Raw genomic sequence first — 5,014 nt, forward strand, 5'->3', positions numbered from 1 at the left:
TTCGAAGGAAGTAATCATAAAAAGCTGCGACAAGGGAGGTGGGATAGCGATCCTAGACACTGTAAAATACATTGAGAAAATGGAAGAAATGCTCAGTGATAACCTTTTCTATACTAGAATCACCAAAGATCCTACAATAAAACAAAAACCAAAATTTGGAAACTAACCACCAAAGCCCTTCAAAATTGAGATATTTGCACTAAAGAGTTCGAATACCTGAATATAGACAATCCAAGAATGGCCAGTATGTATGGAACTCCCAAAGTCCATAAAAACGAGTTAGAGCCACCTTTTCGTCCCATTGTGACAACTATTGGCAGTATAACAGAACCCATATCGAAGTATCTAGACGCTATATTACGTCCACACATCTCAATGATACCAGGATATGTGAAAGACACAAGACATATAATAAACCAACTGGAAGGGACCGCATTCAATGCTCATAGACAATGGATCGTGACATTGGATGTCGAAAGTCTATATTCAAACATCCCGTATACTGGCGCCATTGATGCCACAAGATGGTTTATCGAACTCTATGAGATAGAGTGCAATACCGAGTTCATCTTGGACTGCCTAAGAATAGTTCTAGAGGAAAATGTATTTGAATTTCGAGGTACCCTCTATAGGCAGATAAAAGGTGTAAGTATGGGGGCGTCTTGCGCCCCAACTATCGCGAATATCTATGTGGCCTATTTTTAAAAATGTAAAATTTTTAATGAGGTGGCCCCATTTTTTTAATCGATTTTTTACGGTCACGATACATCTATGATGTGATTTTTATATGGAATGACAACGAAGACATGTTCAAAGAATTCATACTGTGGTTGAATGCGTGTGATATAAATCTTAAATTCACTGCCCACATAAGTAACACAGAAATGGAATTCTTTGATATCATTGTCAAACACGATCAGGGTCAATTATTCATGGATCTTTTCATTAAACCAACTGCACGTAATACTATTCTTCACTATGATAGTTTTCATCCGGCAGCACAGAAAAACAGTATTCCCTTTAGTCAATTTCTCCGACTAAGGAGAAATTGTACTAAATTGAAAGATTATGATGTTCGAGCAAAAGTCATGCAAAATAAGTTCGAAGAGCGCGGCTATCCACACAGGCTAGTACGAGAGTCTCTTAAAAGAGCTAGATATTACGATCGTCAACATCTTCTAGAGGGTACTAAAACCAATCAGGAAACCAATTTGGTCTTTGTATCCAGGCATTCTCTTTTGAATAATCAAGTGCGACAAATCTTGTATTCAAACTGGCATATTCTAAATATAGATAAAAATGAGGAAGAAAAACTACCAAAGCCAGTATTTGCATACAGAAAAAATAAAAATATTAAAGATCTAGTAGTAAGATCGCGTATGCCCGCTCGCACTGAATGTACTCAAAGAAGTATAATGGACCACAATCCCATAACTGGAAATTATAGGTGTAGTACCTGTAAAGTGTGCCCACAGGCCATTGAGACGAAAGAACTAACACATAATGGAATCAAGATACAATCAAAAGGGATGACAAACTGTAAAACCAAGAATATCATATATCTCTTACTATGCCCTTGCGAACAAGGATATGTGGGTGAATCGTCTCGCTCTCGGTGCACGAGATTAACTGAACACAAGTCGGCAATCCGAACTCTAAAAATGAACGCTCCACTGGTAGCCCACTTTGTATGAAGGAACCATAAACCAGAGGACATTCGCTGGTTTATTATTGAAAGAATAGAACCAAAAGAGGGATTGTGCGGTGACAAGATACGCAAAAAACATGATGTTTTTTGGATCTTTACCCTTGATACAACCAATAGGGGACTTAATCTATCAACCCCATGGGAGCAGGCAATAATATAGACCCTAACTGTATCAGCAAGCATTATATGACCCACATATCACTCATAAACAACAGTATGGCTGAGAATATATTTACATCTTTATATATATATTTTTTCCAATATGTTCTTTTCCTACGTATTGCAATTGCAATTTCTGCTAAGTATGTATGCTACTTTCAAAACAGCTATATATCGTACTAGGGAAACTATTCGAACTATGTGCTCTATTTATTTTAGTAATTTTTTCATTTACTTCTTTAAATAAAGAATAATTCTGACCCTGTGTGTAAAAGTCGTGTTTCCAAAATATGCATACATTGTGATTGGATTATAACAGCCATCAGTATATGTATACGTTTTAAGTTTGATCGGTTTGTTTGAAGTCCGTTTTCTAGTATAATTACTCTTTTTGATGCACTTAGTATGACATCAGCATACACGCGCCTTGTTGCACTCAGGTGTTAACAATTTACCAGTCTGAGCGCGGGAACATCGGGTTATATAAACGCGAGGGTTGCTGCTTTTTGTCTTAGATCCTGGAGAGATTCTTTGCGGCACAGCCGACGAAACAGAACCCCCACAGAGGACACAATTTTCTATCACGAAGGTAAGCCGCCAAGTCTCAGTAAACTTGCTAGTCGGGTTTAGTTTGACATCCTTCGATTTGGGAAACAAATAATAAAGTGCACAAAAACTTTCTGTGTATTTGTAGCATCACAGGTGCCTTTCCAAACGCCGCTGCTAATTTTGACGAAAAGATATCGAGTAACAGTAACTGCCATTAGAACAACCATCTAAATAAATACGGAGGTAAGCTTCAGATAATGTTTAAAAATTATCAAACAGACACAGCTTTGCAATATCTGAGTCTTTTAGCATAAAAAATGTAATACTGCTCTCTATTTTCTAGCGTTACTGTCTAAGAACAAAATTCCAGCAGTTTTCGGGATTTATGCAATCCTAGACACAATACAAAGGTACTGGTTCAAACCTCGAACAAAATGTATATCGTGAATTAACCTCTTGTTCCGAATGGGCACCTTACTATGACATTTAATATGTCTATAGGGAGTCGCTGTCCTCCGACCCGTAGTCCATGAAAACTTTGAGGAAGGCTAAGAAACAGACATTTCCAAACACTGTGAAGATCGTACACAGGTACTAAGAACCACAGAACCAAAATAAATATTAGTAAATTCCCTATTTCGAATTTCGGTTCTGTTACTAAAATAACATCTAGACTTCTCATAACATCCAAAATGCATACTTTTATAAAACAAAAATAGAGTGTGCAGTATCTGAGCCAGATTCCAATTAAAACATCGCAAAAAAATCATCAACAGCTATATTGTTTTCTATACATCTCTGATAGGTTCCGTTATAAATTGCAGAATCAAAACAACTAGAAGACATATTAAGCTGTCTATTTGAAGGCTATCTCAGTCCAGCTGTACAGGAACTCTTTCCGCTGTTTACGAATATTTGTGTGCTGTAAGTACATGCTTACTTCTCAGTATTAGATTAATAATACATGTAATAACTGTTATAAATTAAGAAATTACTAAAGTACTTTGAAGCCATAATATCCTGAGTAAGTCGAATCATGCCAGCTGACATAGACAGACGGGTTCACCTTTACCATAGCAAGTTTTCCCTTGTTGCCCTCTTTTCGTCTATTAAATCTTTTTTATTTCAGTCTCTCATCTACCTGATTTTCTTCTGCATTGCAATGCAAAAATAAACTCAGATCTTCATTCTGTCTCCTTCTGCAGAAGCTCAGTTAGAATATGAATCCATGACACCTACCTATGTACTTTAATACTAAAATGCATCTTTTGATTACATACAGATTCGGGATCGAGTCTATAAAACAATGTTACCTCCCATATAGATGGACGCATATAGTATAATCCTAGTAATATGCCAAGATGTGTGCAGCCACTGAATGTGATAATATACCCAGTGTACGCATTAGGATATTAGATAAGGATAGGACACATCAGCTGCGTTATATAAACTCTTAGATGTGCAATGTGTGTATATATATATAAATTTTCATGTAAAGACTGACCTATGCTCTCCCTAGATAAGTTGTATATATTGTACATAACAATGTATATATATTTTAGTGTGACTACTGTATATATATTTAATATAGGTACTTATTTTTGTTTTTATGTTTTCTTTAGTGTATACTGTGTCCTATGTATGTGCCAAAGACGGTCACCTGACGAAGGCAGAATGCCGAAACGCGCGTAGTCCCAATTCACCGCTTTGCCTACTTTATAAAGAGCTCTGACCGGTTTACTGTTATGTGTTGAGTTAATGTATTGTATGTGTGTGTGTATATATATGTTTTTATACATATGACTTTTGAATTCACAAACATTTTTTACATATTTCATAAAAACTTTGAAAAAAACAAAAATACACTAATTATCTTGAGAAAAGAATAAAGAATGTTTTGCATATAAACCAACCAAAAAAAATCTGGGTGTCTATTCTATGCATGTTGTGTAGTCACAATGTTTTTTAGAGTCTCAATAGGGGAGAGCCTTTGGCAGTAATTAATTGAATGTTTTGCTATTTGTTCTAATTTTTCTAACATAGCCACAGTGATGTATGCATGAATGTTTAGCCAAGGGTCCCAGCCCTACTTTTAATGATTCTCTCAACAGCCACATGGTCTCTCTAAGATGTGCCCAGTCCCCTTCCCAGTGATCTCTCTAAATCAAAGAGCACTGTTGAAGTGTACTGAAGCTCCTCGCTCTGCCTTCCTCCAGTATGTGCCCCTCTCAGCTCTCAGAAATGCACCAATCCACAAATCAGTCTGGGGAAATCATCTACCTTCTCATGCTCCTCCATTAAGCCCTGGGTGCCCCAAAAAGGGACATAAGACATCTATGCATTAACCCACTCCCAGGCATGCATACACCCATCACAAGCATGCAACTACATATGCACCTGCTCAGGGCTACATACTGACTTGATGTAGGCCAAAGGTGAGTTAAGCACACAGCAGTAGAACTTTACATAAGTGGGCCTGTAGGCTTTTCTTCAGTGACGAAGGTGAAAAGGCCTGTTCATTCCTATTGGTCACAACATGGTATGAAGCCACCACCCAGCTGATGCTACTTAACAGTAGTATTTCACCATCATGAGGGT

The 5,014-nt window shown here is 37.2% G+C and overlaps 1 long non-coding RNA gene across 1 annotated transcript; it reads left to right on the plus strand.

The window, feature by feature from the left end:
- Window positions 1-2,322: 2,322 nt before the first annotated feature.
- On the plus strand, window positions 2,323-4,392 carry LOC144821784 (uncharacterized). The gene is made up of 6 exons (XR_013608430.1): window positions 2,323-2,456; window positions 2,562-2,659; window positions 2,760-2,826; window positions 2,918-3,007; window positions 3,222-3,340; window positions 4,039-4,392. It is a non-coding gene; the product is annotated as an uncharacterized LOC144821784 (long non-coding RNA).
- Window positions 4,393-5,014: the final 622 nt, after the last annotated feature.

This window comes from Lissotriton helveticus, chromosome 2_2 (genome assembly GCF_964261635.1).
Source record: "Lissotriton helveticus chromosome 2_2, aLisHel1.1, whole genome shotgun sequence".
In the NCBI taxonomy this organism is placed as follows: Eukaryota; Metazoa; Chordata; class Amphibia; order Caudata; family Salamandridae; genus Lissotriton; species Lissotriton helveticus.